General features: G+C 44.0%; 1 protein-coding gene across 2 annotated transcripts in view; it reads right to left on the bottom strand.

The window, feature by feature from the left end:
* The window catches only part of WSCD2 (WSC domain containing 2), a 606,696-nt gene that overhangs the window by 503,745 nt on the left and 79,152 nt on the right, over nt 1-23,799 (bottom strand). The gene's annotated exons all lie outside the window — the stretch shown is intronic.

Below are 23,799 nucleotides of genomic sequence, written 5' to 3' on the forward strand. Positions count from 1 at the left end.
TGTGCAGTAATTTATGAAGTTATTTTTATCATTCTATTAAGCCATATTTTTATGATTCTGTCAAATTTGGGAGTAAAGTAGAGACGAACAAATCTTTTGAAATTCGAATGTGCTGACCGCCAAAATTTCCTAAAAAACTAAATTTGCGGCAAATAAAGTTTCAATACAGAAACGCTTGTAATTGCTTGAAAAATACACATTAGGTAGAAGAGATACAGAGAGAACTTCGCTGTCCATAATTGCAGGCGAGAAAGATGGGACCATGCTGACCATAAGACTTTACGGGTGAAAAAGAGAGACAGATAGAGAGAGAGGATCCCGCTGACCATAAGAGTTTACACTCTACATGCTCTACAGGCATGAAAGAGAGGACACTGCCGTCCATAAGAGTTTACACTCTGCATGCTCTACAGGTGTGAAAGAGAGGACCTCGCCGTCCATAAGAGTTTACACTCTGCATGCTCTACAGGCGTGAAAGAGAGGACCCCGCCCTCCATAAGGGTTTACACTCTGCATGCTTTACAGTTGTTAAAGAGAGGACCCCGCTGTCCATAACAGTTTACACTCTACTTGCTTTACAGGTGAGAAAAAGAGGACCCTGCTCACATAAGAGCTTACACTTTAAAGGCAAGAGAGAGAAAAAGATCCCTACTGGCCTTACGAGTTTACACTCTGCAGGAGAGATAGGACTCTAATGACCATAAGAAGTTGCATTCTATAGAAAAGAAAGATTTCCCCAATGACTCTGGAGATAGAAAATGACTCTGCCATACACACTGCTCCACAGGGGACGTCTGATCTGTGAGGTACTGACCAACACTGTACAAAGTATGATAATCTGTAAGATGTCAGAGCTGCAGGGCATGAGGAAATCCACATTACATTTCCAAATTACATTTTCCTGATATGTTATGCTTGGCATGGGAAATGGTGGAAGACAAGTTTATTTTTTGTGACCAGCAAATCAAATCTCAAAATGTTTTAATTTGCCTGAAACCACAAATTTCAGATAATTCGACTCAAACTTGATCCTCCACAAATTGATCCACTCATCTTTAGTGAAAAATTTATGTCTTCCATTTTTGGCTTTACATCTCAAAAGTGCCGGTTTTCTCAGAATCTCAAATTAAACTGATCACTTAATGTGAAGCTTTTAAGCCAAAATTATCATGTTATACTGTGGGACAGCTTCATAAAGATGTCTTTCTTTAAATTGTCCATCCCAACGTTATTGTACCACTTTACATGCAAAATGTACCATTTTTCCAATATTAATAAAAATTTAGAGCAGTAGACAAACTTTATAAATATATATATTTTATTTATCAAGATATAAGGATTTGTTATGGCGGAAAATTTTGCAATGTGAACTGCAGCAGGAAATGCAGCCATATTGATTGCCCTTCTTAGCACCTCAGCAATTAATGTCACTGATATCACTTTGCTATTGGCAGACAAATTGACAGTTGATCGGTACCTTCTGAAGAACTAATTAAAAGATTACAACCAATATGTCCGCACTTCCTGTCGTCACATGTATAATGCTGGACATAATAAAAGATGAATGTCAATATCTGTAAGTGATAAGATAATGGACAAACATTGGTCACTGTTTTAGTTCTTCAAATAGGCTTTTTGGCTACAGTACAAAACACTGTCATATTGCAATGTAAATCACAAATCTTCATGTTTTTACATTAACATCAAGAATAATTTATTCTAGTGGAATCTTTCATTTCTCTGCAAAATGCACAGAATATTGTTCACTTTGAATTATGCATAGCTATGAAGATTTATGCAAGTTACCAGAGCAAAATGGACCTTGGTCTTGACATTGAGAATACATCTGCCCAAATGGCTTCTATTGTAAATGTATATTAAACTACAATGTCCTCCATTATCTGAACTATCCATCTGCACTAAATCTCATAAAACAGTGTCACATAATCCCCCAGAAGTAGACTTCAGTCCAGCTAGGAATATATACTTGTGACATGAGTATGCATTACAAATTGAATCAAGACTGCAAGATGAAGAATTCCCCCGGGGAGCTTGTGTTTTAGAAGACGTAGAGGAAATCCAAGAGCCGATTTCACACATTTCTAGCTGATTCCTCCACATTTGAGTTTTAAAGATAGAATTTTGAGTCTGTAAACTAAACGCCTTAAGAGGATGATGTGACGAGAGCATAATTTAAATGACATATTGAAAGACGTTCAGTTGTGGTCCTTGAACAATAGTGACTGACCAAGGTTGAATATCTGTATTCAAAACTAGCATATAACATACGATCTGTCACACTTTGTGGGCTGCAAATTTCTTTGAGAGACCAAGGTAATCTATTTTAATAGCGGAGAAGAAAACAAGTGCCATATATTTACAGGATGCAAGATGTAATGCATTAATATTTTATACGCAATATATTAACATTTATGGATTGTTTGCAGCCCTAGATTTTTTAAGGTATTTACTATACAGAAAAATATATCTGTGCTATATTTTATCAAGCTTTATACATAAATAGAAATGAGAAAATTTGTAATTTGCTTTGAATTTTGCAAAAAATGTTGACTCCTCTGAATTTAAGTTTTAAGTGGTTGGCTTTGTGTGAATTCAGTAAAATGATGGCCCATCAACCGTCATTTTTCTGATTTGTAGATGGCCAGGGAAGGGGTGCAAAACATAAAATATAATACTACTTCCAGTCTTCTTAGCAGCTACCTTTACCTTTTCTTAACTTTTCCATGGCAAGCAACATTGTTATGAATGAGTCACCGTAGGAGGCAAAAGCAGAAATACAAGCTAAGTCCAGAAAACCAGAGAAGTTGGCAACTATCAGATTGCAGACCCCTGAACCTATCAACACAACTAGCAGTAGCCGTGGGGGGTTCCTACGATGCCCTAGACCCCTCGATCACAGCCGGAGAAATACATAGGCCTAAAGAAAGAAAGGGGAAATCTAAACTGCCCCAGAGCAGACCCCAAAGCAATAGGCAGCCCCCAACATATAATGACGGTGAAGCAAGATGAAAATACTAACACAGACAGAAAGATAGACTGAGCAAAGACGGGGCCCCAAAACTACCTAGATAGGAAAGGAAAGGAAGGCTGCTGTCTGCAATCTGCCAAAACCCTATCAAAGACATAAGCCAACCAGCTGATATGAAAAAGACCCTGAAGCAGCTAGGCTTCAACAACTGAATCAGCACTCAGGTATTTTCAGAAGACAGAGCTAAATGAATTCAGCACACCCCAGCAGGGAATGGCAGAAATCCAGAAAAACAAAGCAAAAACAAAGTCAAAGCACAAAAGCAAAAGGCCGAGCAGCAAACTTAGCTTTGGAGGAGCAGGAATTCAGACTGGTCTCCAAGGATCCCACAGAGAAATCACCCGCAGGGCAGAAGGGCGTCGGCAGCATTATATCCAGTCCGTAACTCCACTCAGCCAGTCACAATCATCAGCCTCAGGTGTTTGACAATCAGGCTCACTACCTTTCTTTACCAGAAGAGGGAGTTCCTCGGGCCTCAGTAATGAAAGGGAAAATGAACTCACAACAGTACCTCCCCCTTGAGGAGGGGTCACCGAACCCTCAACTATGCCACCAGGGCGATCAGGGTGAGCCCGATGAAAGGCACGCACCAATCGTTTGGCATGAATATCAGAGGCGGAGACCCAGGAATTATCCTCCTGACCATAACCCTTCCACTTAACCAAATACTGGAGTCTCCGTCTAGCCAGATGGGAATCCAGTACTTTCTCTACCTCAAACTCCATGTTACCTTCAACCAATACAGGGTCTGGAGGTGCCACCCCCGGAACAACAGGTTCAACAAACCTCTTCAACAAAGATTTATGGAACACATTATGGATTTTAAATGTGACAGGAAGAGCCAAACGAAAAGAGACCGGATTAATAATCTCCACAATCTTGTAACGTCCAATAAATCTAGGCTTAAACTTAGGAGAAGCCACCTTCATAGCAATATTTTTTGATGATAACCACACCATATCACCAACCTTAAACTGGGGACCAATGGTCCTATGTCGGTTGGAAAACCACTGGGCCTTCTCCTGGGAGAGAGATAACTTATCCACCACTTGGTCCCAGATCTGGTGCATTCTCTCCACCACAGTGTCAACACCTGGGCAGGCAGAGGGCTCCACCTGCCCTGAAGAAAATCGAGGATGAAACCCAAAGTTACAAAAAAAAGGTGACATCAAAGTGGCAGAACTAGCTCTATTATTCAAAGCAAATTCGGCCAAGGGCAAAAATGAAACCCAATCATCCTGATCAGCAGAAATAAAACATCTCAAATACGACTCCAAGGTCTGGTTTGTTCTCTCTGTCTGCCCATTGGTCTGAGGGTGAAAAGCAGAGGAGAAGGACAACTGAATTCCCAGCCTGGAACAGAAAGTTCTCCAAAATCTAGACACAAACTGCACTCCTCTGTCAGATACAATGTTCTCAGGAATCCCGTGCAAACGAACCACCTGTTGTAAAAACAGGGGCACCAACTCAGAGGAAGATGGCAACTTAGGGAGTGGTACAAGATGAACCATCTTAGAGAACCTTTAACAAATCACCCAAATAACAGTCATCCTCTGAGAGACAGGCATATCAGAGATGAAATCCATTGAAATATGGGTCCATGGCCTCTTGGGGACAGGCAAAGGCATCAACAACCCACTAGAGCGAGAACACGATTTAGACCTGGAGCAAGTCCCACAGGACTGCACAAAATTCCTGACATCACGAGACAAGGAGGGCTACCAAAAAAACCGACTCACCAGATCTCTAGTACCAAAAATACCTGGATGACCAGCCAAAGCAGAGCAATGAACTTCAGACATCACTCTCTTTTTCCACTGGTCAGGAACATAACACTTTCCACTGGGACAACGCTCAGGTTTGTCCTCCTGGAACTCTTCCAGAGCACGTCTCAAATCGGGCGAGATGGCAGAAAGAACTACCCCTTCACCTAAGATGGTAGCAGGCTTGGTCACCACAGGAGAATCAGCAAGGAAGCTCCTAGAGAGGGCGTCTGCCTTGACATTCTTTGTTCCAGGAAGAAAAGAAACCACAAAATCAAAACGTGTAAAAAACAAGGCCCACCTAGCCTGTCTAGGGTTCAAGCGCTTAGCCGACTCTAGGTAAATCAAATTCTTGTGGTCAGTGAGGACCACGACTTGATGCTTAGCTCCCTCCAACCAATGTCTCCACTCCTCAAATGCCCATTTCATGGCCAACAGTTCCCTATTCCCCACATCATAGTTACGTTCAGATGGAGAGAACTTTCGGGAAAAGAAAGCACAGGGATTCATTTTAGATGTTACAGGATCCTTTTGGGACAAAACAGCTCCTGCACCAATCTCAGAAGTATCCACCTCTACCTGGAATGGAAGTGAGACATCAGGTTGCCGCAAAATCGGGGCGGAGGTGAATCTTCGCTTCAACTCCTGAAAGGAAGAAACAGCCTCCGGAGACCAATTTAACACATCAGCACCCTTTTTAGTCAAATCAGTCAATGGCTTGGCAATACTAGAAAATTTTGCTATAAATTTCCGATAAAAATTAGCAAAACCCAAAAACTTCTGGAGGGCCTTCAAAGAAGTGGGCTGAACTCAATCGTGAATGGCCTGTACCTTGGCCGGGTCCATTTCAATAGTTGACGGGGACAAAATAAATCCCAAAAAAGATATCCTCTGTACTCCAAAAAGGCATTTAGATCCCTTGACATACAGGGAATTCTCCCTCAAGATCCGGAACACAGTCCGAATATGTTCCACATGAGAATCCCAATCCTTGGAGAAGATCAAAATATCATCCAGATAGATAATCAAAAATTTATCGACAAAATCTCGGAAAACATCGTTCATGAAGCACTGGAAGACAGAAGGGGCATTAGTGAGCCCAAAAGGCATCACCAGGTACTCAAAATGTCCCTCCGGAGTATTAAACGCCGTCTTCCATTCATCCCCATGCTTAATGCGAATAAGATTATACGCCCCCCTGAGGTCAAGCTTGCTAAACCAGCAAGCACCTTTAACTCTGGAGAATAGATCAGAAATCAGGGGTAACGGATACTGATATTTAACAGTAATTTTGTTGAGGGCACGATAATCAATACAAGGTCTTAATGATCCATCCTTCTTGGCTACAAAAAAAAAACGGCACCCAAGGGTGACGAGGATGGTCTAATATGACCCTTCTCCAACGCCTCATTAATATAGGATCGCATAGCCTCGTGCTCGGGTACAGATAAATTGAAGAGCCGACCCTTGGGAAATTTACACCCCGGGCTCAGTTCAATTGCACAGTCATAACTCCTATGAGGAGGCAGAGACGCAGATTCATTCTCACTAAATACATCATAAAAGTCCGCCAAATAATCAGGAACATCATGCGACTGAGGAGAGGTGGAAAACACCGGAGCCTCACTAAAGGCACACCGACAACCCCAACTCACCACAGACACAGATTTCCAGTCCAAAACTGGATTATGAATCTGTAACCAGGGAAACCCCAGAACAACAGTATCATGCAGATTATGCAACACCAGAAATCTGCAATTTTCTTGATGGTCTGGGGCGACCCGCATTACCACCTGGGTCCAAAACTGGGGTTTATTTTTAGCCAAAGGAGTAGCATCAATTCCCCTCAAAGGGATAGGCGTCTGCAGAGGTGTCATCGGAAATCCACAACGTTTAGCAAAATCCAAGTCCATTAGGTTTAGGGCTGCTCCCGAATCCACAAACGCCTTGGCGGAAAATGTGGACAGGGAGCAGATCAGAGTAATAGCCAGAAGAAACTTAGGTTGAACACCCCCAACAGAAAACGTGTGTGCAAAGCGTTTCTCTCATTTGGGACAGACAGAAATAATATGCGAGGCATCTCCACAGAAAAAACACAACTTATTATGCCTTCTGAACTCCTTATGCTGCTCTCTGGAAAAAACTCTATCACATTGCATAGGTTCAGACATTTGTTCAACAGGTGGCAACACCTCTCGTGCAGCTTTGCGTTCGCGCAAACGCCGATCAACCTGAATGGCTAATGACATAGAATCGTCAAGACCAGAGGGAACAGGAAATCCCACCATAGTATCTTTTACGGCTACTGACAACCCCTTCCGAAAGAGAGCAGCCAAGGCATTATCATTCCAGGTAGTAAGTACTGCCCACTTTCGGAATTTTTGACAGTACAATTCTGCAGAATCACGACCCTGGCTCAATGCCAGCAGGGTCTTTTCAGCCTGATCAATGGCATTAGGTTCGTCATACAACAACCCCAAAGCTTGAAAGAATGAGTTCACATTAGTCAGAATAGGATCATCTGGTTTCAAAGAAAACACCCAATCCTGGGGATCGCCACGCAGCAAAGAGATGACAATTTTAACCTGCTGCGCGGAGCTCCCTGACGAGTTAGGCTTCAAGGCAAAAAATAATTTACAATTATTTTTGAAATTCAAAAATTTAGACCGATCCCCAAAAAATACATCAGGTGTAGGAATCTTTGGTTCAGCAGCATGTGAATGAGCAAGGTAGGTGGAAATTCCCCGCACTTCCGCAGCGAGCTGCTCCACACGATCAGACAATTGCTTTATCTCCATTGAGAGAAAAAAAAAATTCCCCCTACGGCCTCAGAGATATAGAGGAAAAAATATACACACTTTTTTTTTTTTTTTTTACAATTCTTTCCTGCTATTGAGTACCCTAGAATCTGCGGTATGGCGGGTGATTCTGTTGTGAATGAGTCACCGTAGGAGGCAAAAGCAGAAATACAAGCTAAGTCCAGAAAACCAGAGAAGTTGGCAACTATCAGATTGCAGACCCCTGAACCTATCAACACAACTAGCAGTAGCCGTGGGGGGTTCCTACGATGCCCTAGACCCCTCGATCACAGCCGGAGAAATACATAGGCCTAAAGAAAGAAAGGGGAAATCTAAACTGCCCCAGAGCAGACCCCAAAGCAATAGGCAGCCCCCAACATATAATGACGGTGAAGCAAGATGAAAATACTAACACAGACAGAAAGATAGACTGAGCAAAGACGGGGCCCCAAAACTACCTAGATAGGAAAGGAAAGGAAGGCTGCTGTCTGCAATCTGCCAAAACCCTATCAAAGGCATAAGCCAACCAGCTGATATGAAAAAGACCCTGAAGCAGCTAGGCTTCAACAACTGAATCAGCACTCAGGTATTTTCAGAAGACAGAGCTAAATGAATTCAGCACACCCCAGCAGGGAATGGCAGAAATCCAGAAAAACAAAGCAAAAACAAAGTCAAAGCACAAAAGCAAAAGGCCGAGCAGCAAACTTAGCTTTGGAGGAGCAGGAATTCAGACTGGTCTCCAAGGATCCCACAGAGAAATCACCCGCAGGGCAGAAGGGCGTCGGCAGCATTATATCCAGTCCGTAACTCCACTCAGCCAGTCAAAATCATCAGCCTCAGGTGTTTGACAATCAGGCTCACTACCTTTCTTTACCAGAAGAGGGAGTTCCTCGGGCCTCAGTAATGAAGGGGAAAATGAACTCACAACACAACATCCTCTTCCTCCATTTTCACTCTATGCTGGATATCAGGCATGCAGCATGTCTCCGAAATCACTTTTTGTAACATCATGACTGGTCTTGTGATGTCAAAGGGCCACTCAGTGCTTAAAAGCTTTGATGCAGAATAAAGATGAAGAAAGATGCAGTCACAAGCCATGGCGAAGTAGATGAGGGTTCAGAGGGAGCTGCACAGAGGAGTGGATAAGAAGCTGCGGCAAAGGGATAGGAGAGATTTTATTTTCCTTTCTTTTACATTTTTTAGGCCATATGTTTATTATGCATTGGGGTTTGGTGAGAATGAAGGGCATAGTAAAGGCACGTTCGCTTTGTATCAAATGAATACAGAGAGAGTTAAATCTGTTGGCCAAATTGTAGCGCACTAATGTATTTCTATTTAGGCTAATTAGCTCATCACTAATAGTATTGTTTTATATCAATGACCATAATTAATACACAAGCAAGTTCAATCAAGTTATCAACCAATTAAGCTAATTTTTATACTAAAAGAATAATAAATAATTGAATACTTAATTGAATGTGTATTAAGAAAAAAAATTTACTGCATCTTTAAGGCCCAAACTAAGCCATACAGTTTAAGCAGTAGTCCATATTTAGAATAACATTGCCGCTTTCTTCCAAGAAAGAGTGGCACACGTGTGCGTGGTACCATAGCTACAGTCCATTGAAGAGGAGCTCAACTGACACAAATGTATCACTGTTTCTGATTTTCCAAACCCGGGCACCTTCTATATAATCTAATATTGAATGTTTAGTTTTTGTTTTGTTTCTTTAGCCTATTTTTAACTAGTCCATTTATCCCTCTTCCTGACTTAGCATGCTTTTAGAGATGTAGTTTAAAGAGCTGCAACACTTTTTCTCCTTTGGATATTCAAATAATTCTTGTATCTACTTTTTGTGAAACATTAAGCTTCATTTTTTTGTCATTGCAAGTCTGTTTTTATTTTTAAATTATTATTGTTTTGACAATTTTATTTTTAGGACCGCAAAAAACACTGAAATACGTTTAAAAATTTGTTCTTTCTTGAACAATTATTTTTACTCTAGATGGAGACCCGATGCTATTGTATTTGGAGGCGGTAATGTCACAATGGGGGCAGGCTTTGCAGTGTGGATAATCTCTCCCCCCATGTGCTCACCCACCTATCCACTCTCTCTTTGCCCATGTGCTGACTTCTCCCATCTGTGCTCTCTTCTTTGACCTGTCTACCCCATGTGCTATCCCCCTTGTCTGCTGTCTCTCTCCTTCCTGTGCTGTCCCATTTGAACTATCTCCCCCCTGTGCTGTCTCTATCACCCCTGTGTCTGACCGTGTACAGAACATACCACTGCTCCTGGGCAGGGGAGGAAGCAAAAGACAATACTGACATCACAGCAGGAGATCGCAGAGGATACATTTTGTGAGGCAAAATATTATTTAAAAACAGCAAGTGAAATATTTTACCTCACAAAATGAATCCTATGTTATCCCCCTGCTGTAATGTCAGTATTGTCTTTTGCTTCCTCCCCTGCCCAGGAGATGTGGTATGCTCCGTACACGATCAGACTCAGACAATTTTTAAAATGAACTTTCGTTCATGGGAAAACCCCTTTAATGTGATCGGCTTCCTCTGCCTGTAGACACATCACACATCTGCTGCCAGAATCAGCTGAATGATTCAGAATTTGCACAGGCATAGTGTGATAGTGTTCCGCTGGTGGTACCGCACAAGAGGCTGCATGAGTGTGAGAGTGTATGAGTGTGTGTGAGTGAGTGTATGAGTGTGAGTGTATGAGTGTATGAGAGTGTGTGTGGTGCATATGGCGTATAGAGAGAGTGTGTGTGTGTGTGTGTGTGTGTGTGGTGCAACGGTGTTCGCTGGTGGTACCGCGCAATAGATTGTTACCAGCAGCAGTTTCCATAGAGACACCCATCACTTGGGTGTCCCAATATGGCAGTTGGTGAACTTCCTCCGCTTGGAATTCTGGGATACGGTGACATCTGGACAGAACAGGAAATGAAAACATTACAAGGCAATTATACAAATAGATATCAGATATATTTCTGATGAAGGCAGAGCTAATAACAGCCATTAGGATTGGAAGAGGTTCTTAGTCCTTTTTTTCCCTTGCTATTTTTTATTTTTTCATATATTGACATTTGAAGAGCATTAAATAAAAAACTTTTGGGGGGTGCATTCCTTTTTTCTATCAGATTTCCTCTGTAACTGAGGCTGGAATATAAGAAATGCAGACTCTTGACTACATAGCAGAGCTGACTGGTTCTCCTATGACCTAGCAGTCCCTGCTAAATTCCTAGACCCAGCAATGACATGACCATTGTGTCCAGAGAAGGAAGCACTGTGTATACAAGTGAACAACAAGGCAGCAACTGTAATACACTGTCCATGCCTTCTCTATGGTGTCTGAGAGCCAGATACCTGTTCTCACAGTTGCTCTACTATGTGGTGACTATTAGGGTGTGTGCACACGTTGCGGATTCTGCTGCGGATCCGCAGCAGATTTGGCCCTGCGGATCCACAGCAGATTCTGCTGCGGTGTACGGTACCATTAAAGTCTATGTAAAATGAAAAACACTGTGCACATGCTGCGGATTTTCTGCGGATTTGAATCCGCAGCATGTCAATTCTTTTGTGCGGATCCTCAGCGTTTTGACACCTGCTCCATTATAGGAATCCGCAGGTGTCAAAACGGAAGGGAAATCCGCACAAAATCTGCACTAAATCCGCAGTAAATCTGCAGGTAAAATGCAGGTCATTTTACTTGCGGACTTAGCCAAATCCGCGCAGAAAAATCCATAGGGTAATCCGCAACGTGTGCACCTACCCTTATAGTCCATGGGGAATTCGGAAACAGTCGAGGAAAAAAAACAGATAATACACGAAGATATTTTTTAGTTTATACAGTATGTTTAAAAAACATTTGGGCATAAATATGTAATTAGAAGATTACTTAGTATAGTTTTAAGGAAATGTTCACATTTGCGCACATTTTTGTGATTAAAAATCTCTTTCTCGCACCTTGTTTCTGCAGCAAACCCCATTCAGATGTATTTAATAGTTGCAGAAATTTCTAGAGCAAATCTTTGTAGGTCTTTTAAATAAATATTTCAGAACAGAAACTTTTTTTTTTTTTTTTACAAAAACACCAATATGTGTTTGTCAAATATGTGAAAATTACTGTGACATATTTTTTTTCTCTCGGTGTACACAAATGTCGGCATGATGCATGTACATATATACGAGCCGCTGCAGGAAGCTAAGCATATAAATAATTCAATTAAAGAGGCATAGTTTAATTTGTAGAACAGATACAAAGACTGATGTGGCAAATAAGGAACAGCTGCAAGTAGATAGATACTACTGTGACAAAAATATATGGAGACATTGATTTGGAGATGTAGAAGGCTGTTGTGATTAAGACTGTAAATCAAGTATAGGAAAGTAGATGTGCTAAGGGCACTTACTTCGCTGGCATACCAAACTGGCTTATTTGCATGCCACAAGAGGCAAAGAAAGATCACTCTGTCTCAAGGTAGCAGCACCAGAAAAATTTATCATTCTGCATAGTATAGATGGCAAGTTAAGGTGGGTTAGCGGCACAATTACAATTCAATTAACTTTGTAATAAATGAATCCCCGGTTGTAAACTGGTTAGACGTTTGAGTAATGTACAAATTGATACGATTTCCTCTGTTCTCTGAATGTAAGAGGAATATTTAGGCTCCGTGTAATGAGGCAAGCTGTGATGGCTGCCTAAGGCAAAAACTAAAGCAGAAGATAACTGATAGAAATTAGAAAACACTGATTTTGTCAAGAGAAAAGCCGAAGGTTTTTTAGATTTCCTTCTCTGCATTTTTAATTATTCTGATCTAAATATTGACCATTTGCATATCAAGATATCCAAAAATTTCAAATTTTTCATATCACCTTGTATTTAGGACATGACCATGCTCTCTACCCAAGGCGTACCCTGAGCTGTTCTAAAGTTATATATCCCAGGAGCCAAACGCTAAATGTGCATGATGGGACTTGTCCTATATATTCACCGAGCAGCCATAATATTAAAATTAATACCAGGTTAAGTGAATAACTCTAACCTTTATTTCACTGTATTGTTTTCTTGTGTTGATGGCAAATATGGCACCTGTCTAAGGGGTAAGATGTAAAAGGCAGCAAGTGAAAGTTCAAATCTTGAAGTTGATGTTTTGGATGCTCTGGAAGCAGCAAAAATGACCAAATGGAAGGATCGAGAGGATGTTTCCAGTATGTAGTGGCTAGTGCCAAAGTGCCAAAAGTAACCGCCAAATGGGTCATTGGCACTTAAAAGGAACCTGTCACTAGAAAAACGCTATTAACTTGCAGATATTGTGTAAATCTGCAGTTTAATAGTGTTGCTAACCTGCCTGATGCTCACACATAGCTAAATGCTGCATGGAGAAAATTAACTTTATTCTCCCCAGCAGCATTCTCTTTTCAGTCATGGGGCGGCGCTGGGTTGTGTTCAGTCACTGGTTTGAGAATACAGAGCGTTGGTTGTGTCCATGACCCCGTCCCTGACTAACACTGGCTCAGCATAGGACTGGCTGTCAGTCAGGGCCATGGGTGAGGTTACAACCACCGTTCTGTATACTCAGAGCGATGACGAACTAGCGCCACCTCCGCCTGGTGACTGAAACCGTGAATAAAGTTCATTTGCTTCCCACAGTGTTCGGCTAGGTGCAGCCACCGGGCAGGTTATTAACGCTGTTAACTTGCAGATTAACCCCATATCTGCTGGTTAATAGCATTTTTTCTGCTGACAGGTTCCCTTTAAGCCTCATTATTGAGTGTGGCAAGCATAGGTCAGTCCATCAGTTTTAATCCCATGGAAGTGTGGGTCATGATAGAAGCGTGTCAGAATGCACAGTACAACATAACTTGTGGTTTTTCAACCACAGACCAATTACAGTGACAAGGCTGACTCCTCTCCACTGCCGAATGCATCGACAATGGGCACATGTAGTGAATACACTCCTGCACACCCATTTCTAAAGGCAAAGATTATTTCATTTAAAGAAAAGTCAAGACATATTATCGTGGTATTGCAAACAATAAATTAAAGGTGACATAGTTACATGACTCTTTTCACTCGTCTATCTACTGAGAGTGCACCTAACCATGATGTCATTATGTAATGACTCTGATCACATGGCTGTGGGATCTTAGGTTATTTTCCTGTTTCTTTAAGATTTTCTCCACTAAATCTGCTATGAAGACAAATTTGCAAATGGGGTTGAATAATTTGATTGCAACTGTATGTCTTCATCAGATACACAAAATATTACAATGCATTTACCTAGGTAGATAATAAAGATGACCCTTTTTTTATTCAAATTCACTAATTTTGACAGAATTTTGCTCAAAACATGATTGTGTTGAATACATCATTTGCCATGAATGGAAAGCACTCTAAAGCATTCAATCACTCTGATTAGTCGCGTATAACACTATGAGGTATCCTAGGACTGCATCAAAACCTTTTCAAGCTCTTTAAAGCAAACACAGCCTTAGTCACATGAAAGTGACCCTAATACATATAGCTATGGGGAAACCTATGATAACAAGTCTTCTTTACTGTGCTATCACACGTTTTAAAAAAAGTTTAGTGTTTTATGAGTTTCTATCCTTCTATCGCTTGGCCAAACATACATCTACAATGTTGTCTTACTATCTAGAGTCACTAAAAAATGGCTGATGTATTCCCTGCTTCTGTTTATATACAGACCATGGTAGTTTCTTCTGATTAGCTGTGCTATACCATGTGATGTACTAGCTGCAAGGCTGCTGTCAATATTATTGTGAGACTTCTCTGGTTGATGTAGTATTCTGCAATGTCCAACATGTTGGCAGCTATTTTAGGCAATTCTCACAAAATAAATTTCAAAATTGTTTGCATTTGCTAAGTTCAGAAAATTCCCCAAAGTTTTGTTCTAATTCGATATACATTGAGTTGATTTGCTCATCTCTAGTGAAAACTTTTAATTTTTTTATTGCTTTCTGTACTGTATGCCCCATGGATGAAGGAATATAAGACTGAAAAATGTTTTTACGTAATAATCTGTGCTGTATGGACCTTGCTAAAAATAAAAGGATCATTACATTCAGAAATGAGTGCGCAAGAGTTTATATACTAATTGGGACGCTACACCCTTTATCTCTCATAGTCCTGTAGTTATTAAAATACAATCTGCACATGAGTATTCAAATTGGATTGTAGAGCAATGGAAAAAGTTGGCCAGGTCCAATGAATCAATTTTTGCTTTACTTTATGTAGATGACAATATGCTTGCGCTGGTCTATTTGAGGGAACATACTGGATACCACCAGGGTGCAAAATTTAAAAAAAGGCAATCTGGCAGAGGCAGTGGGATGCTCAAGACAATGTTCAATTGGGACACTTTGAGTCACTGCAATCTTGTGAATGTAAATTTACTACATACTATTATTCAGTGGTGGACACGGACACAGAAAATGGCCCCTAAACAAGAGCAGTAAATGTTGCGCCCAATTCATCAAGAGTTCAGTGTTGCTCTTGCAGGTCTTGATAATGTGGCAAGTTTGAGTTAGATGCTACTAATTCATGAAGAGGTTCAAGCCTCTTTGTGAATCTGAAGAGTCTGATAAGTGGCATGCACTTATGTGGGCTATATCCAGAAATTTCACTGATGTCAGGTACTGGAGTGAGATTTCTGGTGTAGGTAATGCCACAGCACTTCATGATTTAGATGAGTCGTTGCATCACGTCCACTGTACACCACAGGCCTATCAAGTCTCCAGTGCTGGATCTTCTTCTTCTTCCTATCCAAACTATGCCTATTTTGGTGGAGCTGGGATAAACTCGTGTGAAGAAGTCAAAAGTTGCAAAATTTAGGTGCAAATCCGAGTTGCAGCTAATTTTGCAACTTTGAAAGCTTTTATAACAGAATTCTGGCGTGAAAGTTTTGATGAATTGGGCTCTTTGAGTTTGTGACAAAAGCTGATTGCTGCTTTGGAAGTGGGAGTCCCTTGTGTGACCGTCAATGGTATTTCCACCTTTGATTCTATTCCAAAACAATTTTGTGGGAAACCCTTCTTGGCAATAGTCTTCCTAAGGGTATGTCCAATCCGAAGCGGCCAGATGTTACAGCATAGTGGACGGGATTTTCTGAAATCCCATCTCCACTATACGTGCAGGGACGCCCGCGGCTTCCCTGTGTATACGCACATGCGGCACATCTTTCTAGATGGCAGCATGTCTATTTATTTTGCAGAGACGCTCAGTCTCCACAACATAAATTTCACAGTCCAATGTATACGATGCGGTGATTCCACATGGTTCAATGAACACATACGGAATCACCGCACGTACAAATGCCGGCATCGCTTTGGACAGAGCGGGCATGTGCTGCATAGTAAGCGCTGCCGATATGAATTGTGGAAGCATACTCTAATGGCAAAAGCCTCTTTCAGCAGACTAATGTCACCATGGCGCACTGCAGAAATGGTTTAGGAATAGTTAAGGGAATTATAAAGTAAAATTAACTTATTAAAGACAATGCATATAATGTATGGACTCATTAAACTTATAAACTCACAGAAATGGAATCTTATAAGGACTGTAACCCTAAATTGCAGTGAAAAAAATGGACTATATGCTAAAGCAACATCTCTGCACATTTCTGGAAGCTGCACAAGGCGAACTATCAACACGAGGGATAATTTATGAAGCTGCAATGCTGAAATCAATACAAGTGATGACTTATGATCTGGAACAAATTCAAACAACAAATAAAGCCAGAATCTGACGTAAAGACAATAAAAATGTGGCTTGGATTCCACATACAAAAATTATACTGAGAACTATAAAAGCAAATGATTCATTCATATAATTATTCATACTCTTGCTAGATACTACTGTATTTACACTTTTCTGCTCTGGAAAAACAATTCCAGAAGAAAATGCACAATTGACTAGAGAACCCACACACAAACCAAGTAAATAGTCCAGCAGTGTTTAGATTTCATCTAAAAACGTTCAATTTAGTTAAGTCTACATATCACTACCTTCCATTGTCTGGCTTCTGCCGACAAGAAAACCGGAGTTGTCAGCTACGAACATACTTCCCCTTAAAGTTTCATACTCTGGAAATTACAAAAATAATAAAAATTGCAATCATTGCAATTAGTTATAGCTTCTAGAGGACTCAATAATTTCTTAACCCCTTCTTGACATGGTCAATTTTCATTTTCTCTTTTTATTCTCCCTCTTCAAAGAGCCATAGCCTCTTATTTTTCTGTCCACATAGAAGTATGAGGGCTTGTTTTTTGCAGCATGATTTGTACTTTTAAAAGACACCAATTTTTTTTGCAACAATGTTCTGGAAATTGGGAAAACATTTCCAAATGTGGTGTCCAAAAACACAATTCTGACATTGTTTTTTGGGAACGTTTTTTTACAAAGTACATTGTGTGGTAAAAAATGACCTGGCAATGTCATTCTCTTGATCAGTATAATTACGGTGATACCAAACTTGTTCAGTTTTTTCACTATTATAGTAGTGAAAGAAAGACAGAAATTTGAAAAAAAGAATTCTGATTGTGTCGCCATTTTTGACGACCGTAATGCTTTCATTTTTGGGTGTTAGGGCTTACTTTTTTTGTGGTGAGAGACAATGTTTTTTTTTATATACCAGTTTTTTGGATCAATATGATATTTTGATTGATTCTTACAACATTTATTGCTCTAAGAAGCATTATTATTATTTTCTGTTTTCAGTGTTCACCAGTTAGGTTAATTATTTTTTTATCTTCATAGGTCAGACTTTTCTGCATGTGACGGTACCACATGTCAATTTATAAGCAGCAGATTGACCACAAGTGAACTACTATCAGTGGTCTAATTAAGTTCCTGGGCGCCATGTAAAATCTGTAACAGGTCAGCTACTTTCTACTATATGCCATTTATGATATAGTTTTTTATGTAGCAGAGGTACTATTGAGGTTCACCACTGCACTTGTGCTACTGTTATCTCTATATCCTTTACAGTTACACAGTATCCAAGTTACCAAGAAGATAGGCTTTGTAGATTTCAGCTTAAGTTGAATTTATATGAAAACTGGAACAGATACATTTTTAACCCCCACCTTCACCACCTTCACCACCTTGGACATATCCATACTTCCAGGTTGGTAAGTACTTACTGACCTTTGGTATAGGGATAGGCCCAGGTGATTTTGCATGCACAGGGGCTGTGAGAAGGCAATCGCCACACCCGGCACTCACTGTCAGGTTTAACCCTCCAAAATGCTAAGATTGATATTGATCAGAAAATTTAGAAGGAAGGCAGAGGGCGAGAGCTCCCTCTGCTCTCCAATCTGTGCCCTTACGACTTCATCAAGAGGGGCCGATTGTTGTCATGATGACATCCAGGTTACCAGGCTCTAGCAAGTTAGTTAGATCATCTGCAGTGCATGATCTAACTTGTGTCAGTGCAGCACTGACAGGTTAGAAAGCATAGCAATTTTCCTGGACAGCTATAATTTATAACTGCAATCAGAACTGTGAAAGTCAAAATCCCATAGTGGTGCAAGGTAAAAAATAGTTTAAAAAATACTTTTGAAAAAAAACAAAAAACAAAACAAACATAAAATAATATATGTGACGTTCAGGAACCGAGAACGTCCGAGAGTGGACCCTCTGGATCGCGGATCTGGAGCCCCTGGGCCGAGCACGCCAGGTGAAGATCGACCCCTATACAGGGATCGTTAGGGGCAGAACCGCAGGGGGCAGAACCGTGACAGCCGGAACCAAGAGGGACGGCTCAAGGACAAGATGGAACAGAGACCAGGGAACCGGGACGGGGTAACCAAGGAAAACAGGCAGTAGTAGAAAGGTAGCAGGACGTTGCTACCAGAGGAAAGGGAGTACGGAGGAACGAGGCACGGAAGGGAGGATGGGAGAAAGGCCTAGGACAGGGAGCCCATAAGACAGGCAGCAGGGGCACTGGAAGAGAGGACGGAAGGAACCCGGCTGAGGCAGACAGAGGGGAACAGGGGAAGATACAGGCTGACGGGAGAGAACTGAGCAGGACACAGGACAGACAGAGTTACTATAGGGACACTATAGCGGCCAGAGAGTGCAGGGATTGCCACACAATCATCAGGCGTCCTCCCCATAGGGAGGACGCCTGAAGTACCCACTGGCCAGGAAGTGGACGGTAGGCCCCGCCTTCAGCGACGCCCACCGCTGGATGAAGGGAGCGGGCGGGCGCGCACCCGCGACCTAGGAACAGAGCGTGGGGACGCAGCAGCACGGAAGACCGGGTGAGAGCGTGCGCCGCCGGGGGGGCGTCAGTGGGGAGCGGCATTGGCGGTTCCCGCCGCAGAAGAGGCATCGGTGGGCTCAGCCACCGATGTCACAGTACCCCCCTCCTTACGTCCCCCCTTCTGAGGGTGGCCAAAAACTTTTTCAGTATTAGAGGGGCATTAACATTCTCTCGAGGTTCCCAGGACCTTTCCTCAGGGCCAAAACCCCTCCAGTCAATGAGAAAAAGAGTCTTCCCCCTAACTCTCTTCATAGCCAAAATGTCTTTTACTTCAAAGACGTCTCCGGCCCCAATTGGTGAAGGAGAAGCAGTGGCGGTAGGTTGAAACCGATTCAGAATCACAGGTTTCAGGAGCGAGATATGAAAGGCGTTAGGGACTCGAAGTGAAGCTGGCAACCTCAGTTTGTACGCCACCTCATTAATGCGTCCAAGTACTTCGAAAGGCCCGATGTATCGGGGACTTAACTTGTAGGCAGGAACCTTTAGACGGATATGCTTGGTCGACAGACAAACTTTGTCGCCCAGACGATACGGCGGAGGATCTTTTCGTCTTTTGTCCGCATGCTTCTTAATCCGGGTGCTGGCCTACACGAGGGCTTCTCTGGTCTCTTTCCAGATCTGCGAAAAATCCATGGCAAGAGTATCTGCTGTGGGAACTCCTGATGACGAAAAGAAGGGTAGCGGAACCCCCGGGTTCTGACCAGAGACTACAAAGAACGGCGACTTGGTGGTGGATTCGCTGGGATGATTATCATGAGCAAACTCTGCCCAAGGTAGGAGAGAGACCCAATTGTCCTGATGGGTGTTGGAAAAGTGGCGTAGGTAGGTTGTTAGAACCTGATTAATCCGTTCCACTTGCCCGTTGGTCTGTGGGTGATAAGCGGAGGAGAAGTCGAGGGATGTGCCCATAAGCCGAAAGAGAGCCCTCCAGAATCGAGAGGTAAATTGGACCCCACGGTCAGATACAATCCGCTGAGGAAGGCCATGTAGCCTGAAGATCTGGTGGATGAAGATCTCGGCCAACCTTGGGGCTGAGGGTAGTCCGGGCAAGGATATAAAATGGGCCATCTTGGAGAAGCGATCTGCTACGACTAAGATGGTAGTGCATCCAGCAGAGCGGGGCAAGTCCGTTATGAAATCCATTGCGATTTGCCGCCATGGGGCCTCCGGAGCCGGTAAGGGGTGAAGAAGACCTGGAGGCCGGGTTCTCGGAACCTTGTTTTGAGCACAGGTCGTGCAGGAGGCAACATAATCCATCACATCCTGGTGAAGGGAGGGCCACCAATAGTAACGGGAAAGACGCAAGAGGGTCTTCTTGGTACCCACGTGCCCGGCAACCTTAGAGGAGTGCCCCCAGCACAGCACCTCTGGGGAACGAAGGTTTTGCCTGGTGGAGGGGAAGAGAAATTCACAGGAGCCACAGTGATAACTTTGGCTGGCTCGATAATATAAGAAGGACCCTCATCCCCTTCAGGCGATTGCAAGGACCTGGAGAGGGCATCCGCTTTGATGTGCTTATTGCCGGGACGGAATTGTAGCTTAAAATCAAAACGAGAAAAATATAGAGCCCATCTGGCTTGTCTGGCATTTAGTCTCTGAGCGGACTGCAAATAGGTCCGTGAAGATAGTAAAGGGGTGCACCGCCCCTTCAAGCAGGTACCGCCATTCTTCCAGAGCCATTTTAATGGCCAGCAATTCCCGGTCTCCAATTGAGTAATTGCACTCTGCCGGTGAAAAGGACTTGGAAAAGAACCCACAGGGAGCCAGCCGTCCAGAGGGAGTTTGCTGGGAAAGCACCGCCCCGGCTCCCGTGGAGGAGGCATCCACCTCTAGGATGAAAGGCCTACTGACCATCGGGCGATGTAAGATTGGTGCTGATAAAAAAGAGCGTTTCAAGGCAAGGAAGGCCTCTTCCGCCTTGGAAGACCAGCTGTTAGACTTGGTTCCTTTACGGGTTAAGACCGTAATGGGTTTGGTCACTGTGGAAAAATGAGGCACAAACTGTCGATAATAATTTGCGAATCCGAGGAAACGCTGGATAGCTTTTATACCAACAGGACGAGGCCACTTGAGCACCGCTGAGAGCTTCTCTGGGTCCATCTTCAGGCTGGAATCCGTGATTATATAACCCAAGAAGGGCAACGAGGTTTGCTCAAAGAGACATTTCTCAATCTTGGCGTAGAGGTGATTCTCCCAAAGGCGATGCAGGACCATGCAAACGCTTCTCCGATGAGAGGATAGGTCGGGCGAAAAGATGAGGATATCATTTAAGTACACCACCACGCAGGAATACAGTAGATCCCGGAACACCTCGTTAACGAATTCCTGAAATACGGCTGGAGCATTGCAGAGACCAAACGGCATGACTAAATATTCGTAATGCCCATCCCGGGTATTGAAGGCCATCTTCCACTCGTTCCCTGCACGGATCCGGAATAGATTATAAGCTCCCCGCAGATCCAACTTCGTGAAGACCCGAGCCCCCCTCAGCCGGTCGAAGAGTTCAGGGATGAGTGGAAGCGGGTATCGATTTTTAACGGTGATGCTGTTCAGGCCCCGGTAATCAATACACGGTCGGAGTGATCCGCCTTTCTTCCGAACAAAGAAAAAGCCTGCGCCTGCAGGGGACGAGGACTTCCGAATGAACCCTTTGGCCAGGTTTTCTTGAATGTACTCCGTCATAGCCGTGGTTTCTGCTGGGGATAGAGGATACGTTCTCCCTCTGGGAGGAGTAGCCCCGGGGATCAGGTCGATAGGGCAGTCATAGACCCGGTGCGGAGGCAGTGAATCCGCTTCTTTTTTGCTAAAGACATCAGCATACACGTGATACGGTGCGGGAAGGCCCGGGAGCTCGACAGGCTTGGGCACCAGACGAGGAAAGATGATGGACCGCAGGCAACGTTCCTGGCAGGAGTGACCCCAGCGCAGAATCTCTCCAGAGCGCCAGTCAACAACCGGCTCGTGCAGCCTGAGCCAGGGTAATCCAAGGAGAATGGCATGAGATAATTGCGGCAGGACGTAAAAGGCAATCCTCTCGAGATGAAGTGCTCCAATTTGCAGGTCTACTTCGGCTGTAACCCGGGTGATGGGGTCAGGGAGAGGTTTGCCGTCAACGGAGGTGATGGCGCGTGGGTCTTTTAGGATAACGACCGGAATCTGGAGCTTGTCAACCTCTTCTTGCCGGATGAAATTACCAGCCGCACCCGAGTCCACATACGCCTCCACAGATCTACGCTCCCGACCTGCAATGATTAAAGCTGAAAGGGTAAGGGGCAGAGAGGAATTCTGATCACCTAGGCAGACCTCTCTTACCTGACCTAGGTGGAGGCATTTCCCGGTTTCTCAGGACAGGTGCGCACAAAGTGATTGGCCCCTCCGCAATACAGACAGAGACCGTTCATCATCCTTTCCCTGCGTCGCTGTTCGGACAGCCTGATACGATCAACCTGCATGGGCTCGGGAGCGGCGCTAGTGGAGGGCGCAAAGGAGCGTGGAATAGGAGCCGGATAGAGCCTAAAGGGCCTTTTCTCCCTAGCCGATTCACGAGCGCGTTCCAAAAACCGCAGATCGATACGAGTGGCCAGGGATATGAGATCCTCTAGGGTGGTAGGGGTATCTCGCCCGGCAAGCTCGTCCTTGATTTTACCTGAGAGACCCTCCAAAAGGCTCCCACAAGTGCCTCATTATTCCACCCCAGCTCCGACGATAATGTCCGAAAGCGGATGGTGTACTGTCCCACAGTCAGGGAACCCTGGCGGAGGTTAAGGAGGGCCTCCGTAGAGGATGCCACACATCCGGGTTCGTCAAATACTTTGCGGAACATTTCCAGAAAGTTCCTGCTACTAGAGACTATAGGGTCATCCCTCTCCCATAAAGGGTTCACCCAGGCCAGGGCCTCTCCCTCAAGGTGGGATACAATGAACGCTACCTTGGCGCGATCTGTGGGGTATTGCTGGGGTAAAAGCTCAAAGTGCAGACTGCACTGGTTTAAGAAGCCCCGACACAACCTAGGATCTCCGCCATACCTGGGAGGCTTTCCCAGACAAGGGGGCGGGGATGGGGCTGCGTCCCGGGGAGAGGTTGAAGCGGCCGCTGAGGACTGCAAGGCAAGCAGTCGATCGTCGACGGATGCCATGTAGCCCAAGATGTGAGACTGAGCATCGCGTTGCTGGGTGAGCTCCTGCTGGAGACTAGCTAAGAGGGGAGCGTGCCCTGGGTCAGAGGTCTGCAGGGCAGACAGCCGGGTGTCCATGGATTTCATGAAGGACATAATCCGGGTCTGGTTTTCACGTAGAAAAAGCAGTTCCTTCTGTGTAGCGGCCGCGGCACCGGCGGGGTCCATGGCCTGATGATAATGTGACGTTCAGGAACCGAGAACGTCCGAGAGTGGACCCTCTGGATTGCGGATCTGGAGCCCCTGGGCCGAGCACGCCAGGTGAAGACCGACCCCTATACAGGGATCGTTAGGGGCAGAACCGCAGGGGGCAGAACCGCGACAGCCGGAACCAAGAGGGACGGCTCAAGGACAAGATGGAACAGAGACCAGGGAACCGGGACGGGGTAACCAAGGAAAACAGACAGTAGTAGAAAGGTAGCAGGACGTTGCTACCAGAGGAAAAGGAGTACGGAGGAACGAGGCACGGAAGGGAGGATGGGAGAAAGGCCTAGGACAGGGAGCACATAAGACAGGCAGCAGGGGCACTGGAAGAGAGAATGGAAGGAAGCAGGCTGAGGCGGACAGAGGGGAACAGGGGAAGATACAGGCTGACGGGAGAGAACTGAGCAGGACACAGGACAGACAGAGTTACTATAGGGACACTATAGCTGCCAGAGAGTGCAGGGATTGCCACACAATCATCAGGCGTCCTCCCCATAGGGAGGACGC

Source organism: Dendrobates tinctorius, unplaced genomic scaffold (assembly GCF_039654945.1).
Source record: "Dendrobates tinctorius isolate UK_male_01 unplaced genomic scaffold, ASM3965494v1 ptg000003l, whole genome shotgun sequence".
NCBI lineage: Eukaryota > Metazoa > Chordata > Amphibia > Anura > Dendrobatidae > Dendrobates > Dendrobates tinctorius.